The 16,316-nt window shown below is 38.0% G+C and overlaps 1 protein-coding gene across 2 annotated transcripts in view; it reads left to right on the top strand.

Moving 5' to 3' along the window:
• Positions 1 to 16,316, top strand: part of CTNND2 (catenin delta 2) — a 543,425-nt gene that overhangs the window by 314,058 nt on the left and 213,051 nt on the right. The gene's annotated exons all lie outside the window — the stretch shown is intronic.

Here is a 16,316-nt window from a genome sequence, read left to right as displayed (position 1 = left end):
GTTCAAAGGACATGGTCTTTCCAATGTTGTCTTCAGAAAGCATATATGGCTGTTATTTGCATTCTCAGCTTCAGGTAGAGCCACTGCCCATATCCTTGTATGGCCTTTGTACTGTCAGTCCAAAGTATCTTCTCTGTCTGCTTTGAAGTGATGAGCTCGGGAGCTGCTGACTTTACATACCCAAAGTCAATTGCAGCAGTTAGTCTCATTGATGCCGTTGGGATTTGCCTGTTTATAAAGTGGAAACTGCAGTATCATTTTAATTCAGTTGTATTTGTGATATCCTTTGCTGACAGAAGGCTCAATGAACGGACATGTTCATTCTCAGTATTTTAGTAACAGGCAAGTTACAGAGAATTTAATGTTTTTTCCGTGGTTTCAAATACAGAGAAAGTATGGATGCTTTGTTTAAAACAAGTAGAAGTAATCTGAGTATTTATTGCCATGGTTCCACATTATTGAGTAGTTGTAGCTTAACACTCTAGCTTGGACAACGCGTATACTAACACAAATCTAGTTCAGTGATCAACCAGACTGCTGCACCAAATTACTTCTGCACGCATATTAGATGAAGAACCAAAATATGTGGTAGGGAAGTGTAATTCTGAAGTGACAAGGGACTGTTTGGACTTGGTTTATGTCAGCTGGTATGTCTAAGAAAGCCTGGCATCTTACTAGGGGTGTGATATTTGGAAGCCCTACCCCAGTAGAGCCAATGTGTAAGATTAAGGTTCTCCATCTTTGTTTCATGACCTGAGTTTATGTTAAAAAAGAAAGTACCTTTCCAGTTCAAAAGAGGTAAGGGAGTAAATAGGTTTTGGTTTAGTCCTAGCTAATTTTCTTGCTAGGAGATGTTGCTTTTCTTGGAAGACCTATGAATGAGACCTGAGCTTGCCTAAACTTTAAAGAGTGTTAATACTTTAAAGAGTAATAATACTCTTTGTATTAAATGCATATATATTTATTACATATTTCACATACATGTGACCAAATCCTTTCTTCTGAAAACAGCAGTTTGCCATGTAGGACAGCAAAGTTACTGTTTTTCAAATGAGATTTAGTTGTTGGCTGATACGGTACTGTTTAATTTTGATTTTTTTTTTTTTACGTTTAAATAGAGCAGAATGATTTCTTTTTAAGGACAATTATCACTGGTTAAGGTTTTATTTTTGCTTTTTAGGGTTAAAATCCCTTTTGCTGAAGACTAGTGGAATAATTTAAAATGATTGCATGTTGCATCACATAAGAAGATGCTTCCTTCTTTTGGGTAGGAAGCAGACTCCCAGCATGCTTACTGAAAAATTATGTTTTATAGCCTGTTAGAGAAGACTACTCTCCATGGATGCTCAAGAAATTGGGGGAAATATTAAAGGCAAATTTTCCATTTTTACTGGGTAATGCTGGGGAATCCCCCAAACCCTACAATAATACAAAACTAATAAGAGTCAAGTGAAGAATCCCCCTTATGTGTTACCCCCACCTGCGAATCAAAGACTTTAGTCTCTGAAGTCCTTAGAAAAGATATTTTCTTCCTGTCACATTCACTTGTTTGACACTTTAACTAGACGTAGTTGAGTGATCTTTAACAAGTAACTAAAAATATGTAGGAGAGTGACAGATATAAAACTTGTATGAAGTACAATGGTCATAAGATTGACATGGAAATGTTTCTTCTAAATTTGTCAAAAGGAAAAGCAGAAAAATGCTTAAGACCTACAGTAAAGTAGACTTGCATGTGAACTCCAAGAGCAATATTCCTGGTTGTAAATTTGCTTTCTGCTGTTCTCATCCCAAGAGGTGTTTCTGGCTCCTGGGCTTCTGAACCCTTCAAATTTGAAGTATGACCTGCAGGACATGGAATTTTCTATCTAACATTTGGGTGAACTGCAGCATGCATGTGTCCTGGCATATAACACTTCCTTGGAATGGCATCTGTGTCTACCTTTATTTCCCCTTCTCATTTCTTGAGCCTCTAGTAATGTGCTGTGTGCCTGGGTGCACAGCCAGCTCTTCAGCCATGATTTTCAACTCTACAGCATTCTCTGCTTTGAGTAGGAATTCTGTCACGTTGCTTCATGCACAAACTTTTTTTTTTTTTTTCCTCACAAAGCAGGATGCAAAATTATTTTTCTTGGAATAACTACTAACATCTCTGATGAAAGAGGAGGAATTCAGGGCAGAATTTCATTATGGCTACGTAAAGTGCAGGGAGTAGCTAGGACAGTGGAGCTAAACTCTTATTTGCTTAGATGCAAGGAAGGGTGGAAGAGGCAGTATGATGATACTTTGGCTGTGAAGTAGTGTAAGCTTAATGCTTCATCATTCAGAATAACTCAGAGGGAAAATTGTGACTTAGATTTGGTAGTGGAAGAGAGACATGTAGTTGCTGAGGAGCATATTCTTTGCTATACTACACACAGTATGCCTATGCTATATCAGACTTCAGTCCCCGTCCTGTTTATTATTTGAATTTTCCTTACTGGCAATTTTCTAGCTGGCAGAGCCTGAAGTTTTCAGGAGCAGGTCTGACAGGGACAACCATGTTGGAGTTGGTAGAAGCAGCTGTGAGTGTTGACAGTAAGCTGCTGTTGACAAATATTTATGGATTAGTAAATGGTAGAATCCCTTTGTGTGCATCAGACTTCTGGAAAACACCGGAAACGATGTCTGGATTTCATTGATCAAAGTTACTAGATGTATATTATATAATTAAAAAACTTATCATCACTTCACCTTAGAGTTTAGTAAGTGTGTGCATATTATATTGATGACTAAAAGGTATACAAAGCCTGATTATAATATGGTTGGTGTTTGTTTTATAGGTAGGAAGTAATTTTTTTCACGTTGGGTTACTTTGAGCTACCTGGTGGTGCTTAGGAGAGGATGCCTTTTTTTGTCTTCTTCCCTTCCCCTGTCTACTCCACAAGTTGTAATAAGACTGGAACAGAATTGAAGAGACGTGCAATTTATGGTTTGCCATATGGAATGCCATATGGGGGAAAAAAAAAAAGCAGGGATCGGGAATCTTCTGTCATGGAAAGCTAATTACTGTTTTCAGAATTAAGGCTGACATGAAAACAATGACTTGATGTTGCAGTTACTTGCTTTAGATTATATCAAGCTGACCATCTCAGTAACTCTGGAAGTCCTGCAGAAGAATTCTACACTTTAAAAAAAAAAAAACAAACCAAAAAAACCAAAAAAAAAACCAAACCACAAGAAAAAGGGATGAAGTCTGCCTTTCCCCATAGAAAGACACTCACCAAGAGGTCTGAGGGTTCTCATTGCAACAGATTAGTACAGTTGAAGATAATGCAAAACCATGAATTATTAAAATACAAAGTTCCTGAATGTTTGCTGGTTTAAGCTTATTTTAAGGTGTTCTGAGATTAATTGTATTTGCGTCTTCTTTCTGAACTTAGAAAACAATTTAAATACTCTAAATTATTTCAAAGTTCAACTTGCTCTATACTTTGTCTTTTTATTTTTATATAGTTGAAGAAGCACACAGATGCATTTAGTAAGAAAAGTGCTCTTCTACAGCTCTTTATGACCAAAGCAGGAGTCGTACGATTGCATTTCAGTCTTTGCTTTCTAAAAAATTAAGTTGTGCTTTCAAATACATGAATAAAGTTTTTGTTTAATAGAAGTTGAGTGTAGAGAGTATCTGAGGAGTATATGGAGTATAAAAAAACGCTGAGAGGAGGAGGTTTCTCAATGCTTTCACATAGGACAGCTTTTTTTCTTCGCAAGCTGATTTACTGTATAATTTCAACTTTACTGTTTGTTTTGATGACAGTTTACACTTTTCTGTGAAGAAGTAGCTACTAAATTGACAAGAAATTTCATCTACTGACTGTTTGCCAAAGATTTGTTTCCAGTGTAGTAAATAAAACATAATAGGCAAAATTGGAGAAAACCCACAAATTCTTATAGTTTCTGGCAATCAGGTGTTTATTTCAGTGGAACCTGATTGGAAAGAGTGATGCAGTAACAAACCGCATTTGAAGTGTCTTTGAAGGAAAAAATAATCCCTGCTTACAGTCACTTACACGAGTAATTATTTTAATATCAAGATGATCATACTGATGTAAAGGTTCTGAGAGTTTCATGACTACTCGGGATAGCAGAGCTAAGAATAAGCTACATAATCAAAATCAGAGTTTCTTTTTGGTTTACGTATTGCTGAGTTGTAGGTACTTTTGCTATTAAGTCTGTATCAGAGCAACCTGTAGCAGTTAGAAATTAATGACTTTGTGGTGTAATCATTTACTTATTTGACGTGGTTCATACCAATGTATTTAAATGAAGTTAATTTACCCAGCTTTTTTAAAGGAGATCAGATTGTATAAATGCCTGATATTTCACAGGTCTTGTGAGAAGAGATTTGCATTTTATTTACAAAAGCTACATTTTATGTTTGAACACCTGGTCATAACTCATCTGTAACAGAAGGTATAGTATCTGATTCACAGGAAATGCTCTAAAATTTACTGGTCCACAGACGTAAAACAGAATGGAAATTGTTTTCAACCCGTCTTTTAAATTCCTAGTGTTGAAGATGATGACGCTTTTCACTAAAGGTAAGCGTACAGTTCTGTTACTGTTGCGAGGCAGCATAAATAATATAATACGAACCTGAGCTACACAGTCTGGGTTTTGATAAAATGTGCAGAACCAAGATTGTTCTGCAAAGCAATCCAAAAAATGGAGCTCAGTTGCTTTCTCAGTGGGTTGATGAGGGAGCTACAGCTGAAACCTAGTTTGAGTTGTCAGCATAAACTTGTGCACACTCTGAAGTTACTGAATTTTCCAATGAAAATTATCACAGATTGTCAAGAAAATCTGTTTTCTGTATGTGAAAGAAAGATACCTGTCTCTGGGACTTCCAGGGGACAGTGTTTGAATGCATGACTGCGTTTACAGAGTATATTCTTCCTAGCGTGGTTTGGTTCTGATTCTGCAGATTTTATCAACCTTACTTTCCACTGTTGTCTTCAGCAGAAGACTGATTGCACGAAGGGAAGTGATACATATATGCATGTGGGTATGTATGTGCATGTGTGTGTATCACAGAAACAGGCTTAACCTAGAAGTCCAAGGAAAAGATGTGATGGAAGGGAATTACAGAGAAGGAAAAGGGGGAATAAAAACAAGGCATGTGCCACCCCTCATATTTCACATGTACTGCCTAGTACAGAGCTCAGCCTGTGTCATGTCAAGGGATGGCCATCACACTCCTGGGTGGCCCCAGCATATATTGATCCAGTTTGGCTTGTAAAAAACAGTCATGGTTTAGTATGTAATAGTTTTTGTTTAGGTATTTTCCTGAAACAAAACACTGCTTTTCTGATTTTAAAAAACACTAATTTTTGATACAGATTGAAGTTTTATTTCCAGTACTTTGAGATAAGTCATAATTTTGCATGATCCCTTTCATGTGTTCTTGCTAGTTATTCTACAGCCATACTTGCCAAGTATGATCTATATTGTGTTTATTGTCACCAATTGCTTCAGGCCCAGCAATATTTACCTGTTTTCCTTAATCCCCTTATCTGCTAATTGGAAAATTCCTTGGAAATTTCTTGAGGTAGTATTATCTTAACTCATTGTAACAGGTAGGAAGTCATTACCTCACACTTCTAGTTCATGTACAGAACTTTACTAGAGAGATGCCTCAAGATGAATTCATCCTCTAATTGCTGATGGTGTTTTGAGAAGTGGGTAAGGGGTTGACCTGGGGTATTTTGTTTGGGATTTATTTTCATTGGCTGAAAGTGCCTTCTTCAAGGTTTTTGCTTAGGTTTTTGTGTTTGTTTGTCTGGGGTTTCTTTTATTTTTTAGGTTACTTGACAGAATTTGATTATAAGCTGTGTCTGCTTGGCAATACCGGTTTTATGTCTCCATAGAGGTTTGGGAATACTGATACTGTCTTTCGTACATTTGATACAAATGAGTTGAGTAGCCTTCCAAATTGTAGTTGCATTGTTCAGCCGTGTGTGTTTATAAGGTCATCTGGCAAAACCAGAACAGTACTGCATATGAAATCTTGTTGCCCACCTTCCACAAAAAAACTATTGAGTTCCTGCTACATACCTGTCCTTTTGGCCGCAGGTTAAATGCAGACATTCAGATTGTTTATTGCTACTACTAAAAAAGATTCTAAGCATGAAAAAGCTGAACACTGTGATTTGAATTTAAAAAAAAACAAACAACAAAACCACACACAAAAAAACCCAAAACAACAAACTAGCAGCGTTAATTTTGTTCCTGTTACAAGTTCTGATGTTTAAGACCATTTGCTATACAGAATGGAAATATCATCTCATTTGAAAATTAGCCACCACGACACTTACATGTTTGTCGTATAGCACACTGAAAGTTATCCCTCAGAGTTGTAGTCTGCTAATTTCTTCTTATACCCATATATCTCTCTACATACATTGAAGCAGATGAACTAGACTTCAGATCAAAAGAAGTGTTGGCTGGCTTTTTCAGATTTATAATTAGCTTCATATTATTAAACTAAAAATCCTGTGGGATACTAGAGTTTATCCTGAACAACTGCTCCTTGGTGGCCATCTGGGCTTTTAGATGATAAAACAATGTACTCATTTTTTCTAACACTGTGATATTCTGGAGTACAGTGCAAGATCTGTATTAAAATCAGCTTCCCTAGGGGGCTTCCCCATCATCTGTCTCTTTTGCACCCTCCCACCACAGTATTTTTTTTGTGCCCTGCTTACAGACTTTGCTTATATAAAATCCAAAAGGGAAAGTGGCTTGTGTTGATTCTAAATGTTTCTTACCTTATATACATTAAAGTAGTTCATAAGCTTCCAAAATGTTAATTATTTTTATAATACTTTACAACATGAAGAGAAATAAATCTTCAAGGTTTTTGGACTGATAACGCTTAGGAAGCTTGTTAACTATGTGGCCTCCTGTCTGTTTATTACAAGATGTTATTAGGGATTACTTCAGTTTTTCTGAATACATTATTCTTCACAAAGCTTTATGTCTAGATTACCGATTTTGATTGCATCACTTAGTAACAATGTGACTGATCTAAAAGATTCTGGCCACAGAAACTGTTTTGTTGTACGGAGAAGAAAAAGGCCCAGCGCTACAGACTGAAGCAGAAAAGCTTTGTTACAATCACTCCTCAGCTTGTATACCCTCATCCTGCTCAGGGGAGAGGATGTTGAGGGTTTATCATTGCTTGGCCACTGTATAAATCTCCTGAGATAGCTGCTGTAGAGTGAGTCAATGTCTTTCAGCTTGAAGCTTAGGGAAGCAGAGTCATCACTGACCAGACATTTTCTCAGGCCAGAGTCAAAACATCCTTTTCAAGTACATCACACTTTTCAGAAAAAAAGACTCCTAGCCAAAATTCATATTTAGGCAGTGATAGAAAGGCAATGAATATGGCATCTTCCTAGAAGATCTTTCTCTGAAGAACCTTCAGTATGAAATACTACTCTATTATTCTCTGATTCTTTATCAGGTGATGAAAAGCCATCAATCTCAGGATGGTGACAAACCCTTAGGAAACATAATGGATTATTAGAGTCTGATTTTTCTGAGATCTGTAATGTTTGGAAGAGGGAGGAGGCATGGAAAGTGTGCTAAAGCATCTACCCTAAAATATTACTTCCTTTTGCAAACACATATCTTGTTTTCCTTGATGAAAGTGTCTGCTTACATTTTAAAACATAATTCCTTATGCCAAATATTCTAGGGCCGTTTTTTTACCTCTAAAACTGCAACTATTCTAAAGATGTCCAGAAGGCTTAGCCGGATAAAAGAAGAGTAAGAGTACGAATAATGGCCTACTAACATCTTTTGTTCAAAGTGCAAACCAGTTCTTCTCCCTCACAGTCCGCCTGCTGTCAGAAATGCTGCTGTCACTAAAGGGAAAAGCCTAGTCAAGAAATGCAACTTTTTAAAGCCTAGGTTTGTTAAAGACTGTTTAGAATGAGGAAAAATGAAAGCGAGTCCTTCAAAGCTAGTGCATTTTCTTCAAGTCTGTTTATTCACAGCTAGAGTACCTGTTGTTTCTTTCAGGTCAGTGGAACAGTGATAGTTGAACTATACATAAGGATTTTATACAAAGGCAGGTGCTTCTGTGTTTTTATAGCTTAGTGAAGGAAGGATATTACTAATTAAAGAGAAAATTATTAAGCAATGAGTAAGAGATAAGCCTGTCCTTGCAGGCTAATAGTCTGTCTGAGACAAGGGCACATCACCAGCTGCCTTAGGTGGCTAAATGCCCAACTTCGGAACTTAAGGGGTAACTTCTGCAAAGGAGGCATCTCAACCCCCTTTCTGCACTGAAGTTGCCATACTTTTTTCTTACTCATCTCTAGAGATGTGACAAAAAATGCTAGTTTACCTTTGTGGAGATCTCCCCTTAGCTGATAGAAATGTTACAGTTCAGCTACTAGAAAAATGTTCAGGGATCTAGTTCTTTTCCTTTCTTCACATGTGTGCATACACACAAACACATATGTAAGAAAAAGGTAAGGAAAGCAGAGCTTGCTTAAGAGATTGATCCAGCTCATGAAGAGGCTTTAGCATCTCTTGCTGGCACGTTCTCCTATAAAGGTCAGCTGACGCCAGGGGCCTGAAAGAATATTATTTGCATATATTCACATCAGACCACACCATTAGCAATTTCTTTGCTTTTCCTGTAAAGATTGTTGTTGTTGTTGTTGATACTGAATATCAATATGCATAAGCTGGACCTTTTTTTTTGCAGTCTTATACAGTTTAAGGATTCATAATTTCCTAAAGCAACATCCACAGTAGTCTTGCAAGAAATTATTTTAAGTCCTTTTTACATAATCGTTCTTATAGTAAATAGAAATGAGACTTCTATTATGTCCTGTTATGAGAAAGTGACAGAGATGTAGAATCTTTCTAAGGAAGGTCTTGACCGTACAACAGCCTCTTTAAAGATTGGAGACAGATATCTGTACACTCATGTTATGTATGCAGCTAGATGCAAAAGCAGCATTTGCAGCTTATTTACACTTACAGGCATGAGGCTATTCATATAAAGATAAATAAGGAAGAAGCAATCCCGAAAGCAGCGTAAGCTTGTATGAAGGGGCTATTCTTGAGGTCTTAAGCGTGTTTCTCTTCAGAAGGATTTGTTGATGTGCATTGCCATGCTTGATGTGTGTATACTGTGTCTGGTTGTGAAGTTTGCTTGGGGTATATGCACTGTAGACCAGTCCCTCAGTGAAAGGAGAAGGGAAACTGGTTTAGGACTTCTTTCCTCTTGGAGAAGATAAAGAGGGTGTGGGCCAGCTAGGTGGTCCTAAGAATAAGACTGAATTGCCTAAGGTGTTTGCAAGGACTGTGAAGGTGGACTGAAAGTGAGCATCTTGGTCAATTACTGTGATCAGTGTTCAGAATGGATGTAATCAGGTACCATGGACACTTTAAAAAAAATAATATTTGGTTTAATGCAGGCCATTTCTTTTGAATAATGATTTTTAAACTACATAAAAAACTTTATTTAATAACTTGTGCTTAAAAAAAATGTTTCATGATATTTTGTGATTCTTTCTTCACCTTTCACTGGGAATATCTTCCTACAGGCATTTGTTTTGACTGGAAAAAGTTATACCTATGACCAAGGAAGAGCATCAGCATGCTCTCCCAGGCTTTGAATTTACTAGTGCTGTCGTTAAAAGCAGTTGCCACTTAAGAACTGAGAGAGAAGCTGACTTAGAGACCCTTTTTAAGATAAGATACTGCTAGTGAAACTACATCTAAAGAGTGAACAGTTAAATACTGTGCTAACTTCCCTAATTGTTTTCCATTGTAGATCTTTTATGCATCCTATTTTATTTAACAAAGATTGTCTTCATTAGCTTTCAAATATGTATATACTGCATGATTTGCCTTTACCATAGGGTGCAAGGGTAGCTGAGATTATAAGGAGAACTGGTGTAAAACAACAGTATCCAAAGCCATACTGTTAATGTGGATATATGTCCATCTGTTATACAATGGCTGCTTACATTATGCTTTTTATACCACTATTAAACATGCAAGACAAGGTTTTATTTTTCTCCCTCCTCTCAAATTGCTGTTGACTTCTATCTGAGATTTTAAATGGGGTCTGTACACTCCTAGTGTTCTGAAAGAGAAAGCAGCGTAATATCAGATCGAGGGTTGATTGAGCCCTGTATCCCATCTGACAAAGGTCAACACTAGGATGCCTCGGGAAGAGGAGAGAGCCAAGCCTGCTGTTGTTACACAGAATGCTTTTGCAGTCCCCAGCAAGTATCCTAAGCCAGGAACCTGGCAGCTTTACGCTTAGTACTCCTCTATGGACCTGTCATTCCTGAACATGCCTAATCTCTCTTTGAACACATGTGAACTTTAGTATCCACCATGTGGCACGTTTTTCAGCTTTTACGCACCTCGTGTGAGGATTCCTTTGGAAACTTCTACTTGATAGTTTCATTTGACATCCCTTAGTTCTTGTACTGAACACAGCTATAAAAACTAGATCCCTATTCCCGTTTTTCATGTTGCTTATAATTGTGTAGATCTCTACCACACATCCTGTAACTCATTGCTTTTCCAGGTTGAGGCATTCCCCATGTATTTAGGAAGTTGTTTCTTAAATTCTAGTGCTCCCTGCCAGTCTTCTCTATTTTTATTAAGGTTTACTTCATTATTTTTGTGAAAGGGAGATGAGAACTATTCACAGCATTCAAGATACAGGTGTACCATAGATATGTATGTTAAGTGATGACTCCTTTGTCTTATATTCCTTTCCTAAGAATTCATATTCATTTTGATTTCACAGATATTTCAGAGTATTGAGCTGATACTTTCTTAGAACTCTGTTATAATCCAAGTTCTTTGTTTTTTTGAAAAAATAATGCACTCCTTGGCTTCTCCACAAGATACCAGCGGCTCATGTGGTTGCATGTGCTCATTGATTCAATTTTTTTAGAATAGTTTCTAAAAACTTGGCTAGAGTTTTACAAGCCTGTGGGTCCCCACATATCCCCTGTAACAGTGTTATTTTTTAATTAGCTTGATTTTATCCACCTCCAGTTCCTTAATACATGTGTATTTTTAATGTACACTCCAGCTAGTGGTTCTCTTATTTCATTCTTGCGCTCTTTCACTTTGTTGGGGCATATGCCATCTTAAAATCATAGAATAGTTTGAGTTGGAAGGGACCTCCAAAGATCATCTAGTCCGATCCCCCCACAATGAGCTCCCTCTTACAGTGGGAGTAACTTTTCTCCCCAAGTCCCTGCCTTGCAGTCCATCCACTTGAGAGGTGTGGGAAGAGAGGTTGCCAGTGAAGACTGAGGCAAAAAAGTTGTTGATGAGCCTTCTCCTCATCTGTTGTTATCAATTTTCAGTCTTGACCTTTCTTTCCTGTCTGACATACCTGTAGAAGTCCTTCTTGTTATTCTTTGCTTCCATTGCCAAGTTCAGCTCCATCCTCACCCTGACCTTCCGGACCCCATCCCTTCATAACTGGGCAGCATCCCTATACTCTTCCCAGGTACCTGTCCCTGCTTCCACTGCCTGTGCGTTTCCTTCTTGCCCTTTAGTTTCACCAGCAGATCTCAACTCAGCCGTCCTGGTCTCTTGCTCTTCTTTCCTGATTTCTTACATCTGGGGATTAAGAGCTCTTGTGCTCTATGGAAAGCATCCTTAAAGATCTACCAGATCTGTTCTGCTCTCTTTTCCTGAGGGCAGTTTCCATGGGGTTCCTATTGACTAATTCCTTGAACAGCTGGACCTGGTGTTTTCATTGTTCTGTGTTTCATCCAGTTGTTCCATCTCCTTTTCTGCGGCGTTGAATTTGAGACTGTTTTCTTAGCAAGCTCCTTAGAAAGAGCTTGTTGAACTTTCCCACACTGAATACAGAAATAAAGAATATGTTATGTTCCTCTGCTCTCACGTTCATCTTTGTAAGTATTATTTTTATAACTTGCATTTTGGACACATACTCCCCAGGAGTGTTTTCAACTCTTGATACGTACTTGAAAAAGCTTTTATCATTGGCTTTTATACCTTTTGAAAGATGCTCTTGAGCTACTGTTTTGGCCACTGTTTTGACTTGCCTCATTTTCTGTATTTGACCTGTTCATGATATTTTCTTTTCCTCGTTCAAACACAATTCCAAGTTTTCTGAAGACTGCATTCTTAATCTCTAATTATGCCCTTTTCCTTGCTGTTTAGCCTTGATAACTTCTTTTTAGTTTATATTCATATGTCTCAAACTTCAGTATAGTGTACTAAACAGAGCTAAATCTTGACAGATGGTAGAGAGACCATTAGATGCTCTTCTTAACCTCTTTTTAGCAAGCTGCTTCATTCCAATGCAACTCCTCTCTTTGAAATCAAACACAATTGTAGTGATTTCTCTGGGGTTTAGCTCCTGCAAAGATGTTTGATCTGTATATGCTTTATGATTTCTTGGTAGGTGGCTTATTGACTGTGATATTGTGGACTAGACCTTCGCACAAGTGAGGACCATCAAAATGTTACACTCCCTACATTGATTAGCAAAGACTAGCCCTTCCATGCAATAACTTTGCCAATGTCTAAAGTTTAATATTAGCATCGCCTTCTCCCTTTCAGTGGTCTAGATGTACATCTCGTTAGGAGTGTGGATTTTGCTTCCTCAGGATTTCTGTTGTTGCTGTGCTTGTCGCAGTTGCTGTCACCCATCTGGCTGATGGCTGGTAGTGTAGTCCTAACAGTGCACCTGTCCTGTCTGGGCTTGGAGTTTCAGTTCCTGTGATTTTATGTCACTGCCCAACATACTTTAAGTTGGTGTGTTCATCTGTTGAAGATAGGATAGACTCAAAGCCGTGATGTTTGTCTGGGCGTGATAGGGAAGGGGCTTATCTGGTCTTTCTGGTATAAGTTATGGGCATGTGAAGGAAAAGATGATTGCAAGGAATCACTGTGGATTTATTTAGGGTAAATCACGCCTGACCGGCATGGTTGACTTCTCCGATCAACTGACTAAATTTGAGGATGGGAGAATAGCAGTGCATGTCATTGACTCTAGGAAGGCTTTCAACACTGTCTCCCACATTATTCTGTTATCCACCTTAGGACACTATGGTCTGGATGGGACGAGAGCTCAATGGGTATGTTTCCCTCAGTTACTAAGGCTTTGATGGAATTTGATAAGATTTACTAGGTTTTTAAACTCAATTCAGGTATATAGAATTCCTAATACACCTAAGAAAAGAAGTAAGCCTAACACAAGTGCTGGTGGACATGAACAGCATTTTTTGTTCTGCTTGCTTAAAGGTTGTTGAACACTTTATCCCTAATGTGTCTGTTTTAGTTTAGGCTGGATTTCTTTTTTTCACGTGTCCAGCAAGTAATCATTGTTGAATACATTCATCAGTGTAACATCTCAGTTTAAAAATATTGCTACAACACAACACTGAAAATGAAATTAAAGGTATTCTAATAATAACTTGGACTTAACGCAGACAAACTCTTACTTGGTGAAACATTTTAGAATGAAAAGTATGTTTTAAATTACATATACTTTCACAATGACAGATAAAAGAAGAACTTCCATTGCTAAACTAGACTAAAGATTGGCAAGCAAACCTATTTGCAGGCTTCTCACAGGTATGACAGTGAATGAGTTCAGCATAATCTTTTTTCAGGACAATGTTTGGACCTAAGGTGTATGATCTCTTTCTCTTTTTGCATGTAACTGATGCTTTGTGTCATGGTGCAAGGAAAAGGTGTTATGTACTTGCTCACTTTGTGAACAGAAAGGAGTGTGTTTTCAACCTGGATCCATGTATGTGGTTCCTGTTACCATACATGTTCCTTTTATTTTGGGGAAAAGAGCATAAAACCCCCAATTATAATAATGATATATGATGTAGTTCTTAGATGCTTGTTTTCTGAAAGCTAAGAAAAGACTCAAGCTCTTAAATTAGGATGGTGCTCTTCAGCATTTTACTTATGGTCCTGGAAATGTCCCGTGTAGGTTATAAAAGATCCATTTATTCTCTACAAGGTAGTGGTTAACTTTAGATTTTCTTCTTTAAAGAGAAACAGTGAACATAATAAGAACTTAAATAGTTTATCATAACTGACCGCTAATTGTCTATTAAAACTTGGGGGGGGAGCAGTAGGAAACACTGATATCCAAGTGAGGAGGCAGGGAGGCAGCAACACTCAGATGCTTTCCTGCCACCTTTACTCATGGCAGGAGACTACAGTCAGTGACCTTCTGAGGCCCCAGTTCCTTGGCTCTTTGAGAGGCTCATCAAGAACTTAGTCAGGTACTATTGCGCAAGGAGGCAATATTAAGGCACAGAGAAATATTACCTTACAACTACAGTGAATTTTACTTGAGCTGCTATTTTGACTGATCATTTCTTAATTTGTGCAGTAGCTAAGGGAAACCCTTTCCCGTACCTTCTGGAAAAAGAGAGTGAGCAAGGAAAAATCTCCAGTTGATAGAGAAGTTGTTGGACTAGAAACAAGGGAGTCTACGGATATTTTTATAGGGAGGCTAAAGGGGGTACATACTATAAATTGTGAAGGTGTGACAGGAGATCTCAAAACTGATATAATTAGGAGCAGTTAAGCTATCTGTAAAATTTGTTTACAGTTGCCATCCTAACCATCTGTTCTCTTTCCTTGTGTTGTAGTCAGTTGGTGTAGATGATATTCTGTAATAGGTGAAAGGGTTTTTAAAGTATGGTTTATGTCTCGGCATATACATTTATAAAGTACATCTTGTAACGAGGCCTAGATCCCATTGGTGCTATTTGGGGATGCCATTGTACTAACAATGATATATTACATGCTGTTAATGTTGTGTTTGCAAAGCATTTCCAGTTAAAGTCGTTATGCAAATGGAAGTTGCCTCCTTTCCCCATCTGGTTGTTTGCATACAGGCCATGGCATGCTTTTCAGTGAAGTAATTTTTGGTGTTATCTTTTTTGAAAGGTATATCTTTAATGTTGGCGGCGGGGGGGAGGATTTCTGTCATAGGGAGTCATAATGTCCCTTGACAGGAGTTGCCACCAGCATGTGGACTTCTTGGATATACAACTCTGTGCTCTAGCACTTGAGCTGATGGGTAATTGACAGCAGCAGTGTTATGGTCTGCACCTACTTACTGTTTAGTGTATGGAGACTACCGTTTAATGTCTAGAATCACAGCTGCTTTCTGGGTGGCCAAGTAGTATCTGGAGCCCAGAATAGGTTTTTAGTTCCAGACACGATATTGCAGTGGGCTTCAGAGTGATGGAGAGGAAAATGTGCAAGATTTGACTGGATCTGGATTCTGAGCTGCCCTCTGATCCATAGACTTAATTCCTCCAAATCAGGTATGGGAGACGAGAGATGGCTTTTTCCCCTGTATCTTAGAGAGAACTTCACCATGCAGGCCCACCATTCTAACACCTGTCACAGGGACAACAGGATAACCAAAAAGGGTAGAAAATCAGATGTCATTTTTGAAAATGAAATGTGAATTCCATTCTGTCCAGGCATTAACATGTTGAAAAAGCAAAGTCTTCTTTCAGACCCACAGAATTAGGATATCTGAGGTTTAATGCAATGTTATGGATGTCTTCACTGCAGATTTTATCAGGGTTTGTCAGTCTCATATGTACCCGTGACCAATCTGTTTGAGGGCCCATTCTGAGTGCGCACCTAATATTTTATGGTAGTTATTTTACAACATAGTATCAATGAAGAGTAATTACGTCTTCTAATTTCATTTTTACAAAGTATTAGCGGTATAATTTAACATCTATGAAAGAATATGCTCAGTCTGGATATGTTGCACACGGTTTTCCTTGAATACGAGTAACATGACTATGGAACAAATAATGCTGGATCTGAGGTTACATGGTCCCCTCTGAACAAAACAACAAGCAAAACATTTCTGCCAACATTAATAACTACTTGCTGTAGCATTTAATCTTGTAGAAGCAAACCCAGTAGGGTTTTGTCATCCAACCTAAATGACTTTTGTGTGTTTGATGCAAGACAAGTCCCAGCAGCTGCGATCAGCACTTCAAACAAAGATACAATAAACCTTTCCACAGTTTCAGCTAGAAATATATTTCCTTCCTCTAGGATCACAGTATGTGGTTTTCCTTAGTAATGGGGGTTTTAATTATAATTTATTGACTATGATGCAAGGTTATTCTGAATGTGAGGCCAAATTGCAGCAAGTTTCAAAAGCTGGTACATGCTATGGGCTTAGTATCGAATTGCATTTCTTTCCTCATAGGGGGCTTGGGCTTTCCTGCCCTTATGTG

The sequence above is a fragment of the Numenius arquata genome, chromosome 4 (assembly GCF_964106895.1).
Source record: "Numenius arquata chromosome 4, bNumArq3.hap1.1, whole genome shotgun sequence".
NCBI lineage: Eukaryota > Metazoa > Chordata > Aves > Charadriiformes > Scolopacidae > Numenius > Numenius arquata.
The sequence above is the reverse complement of the archived record's forward strand: the minus strand, read 5'-3'. Positions and strand labels throughout refer to the sequence as shown.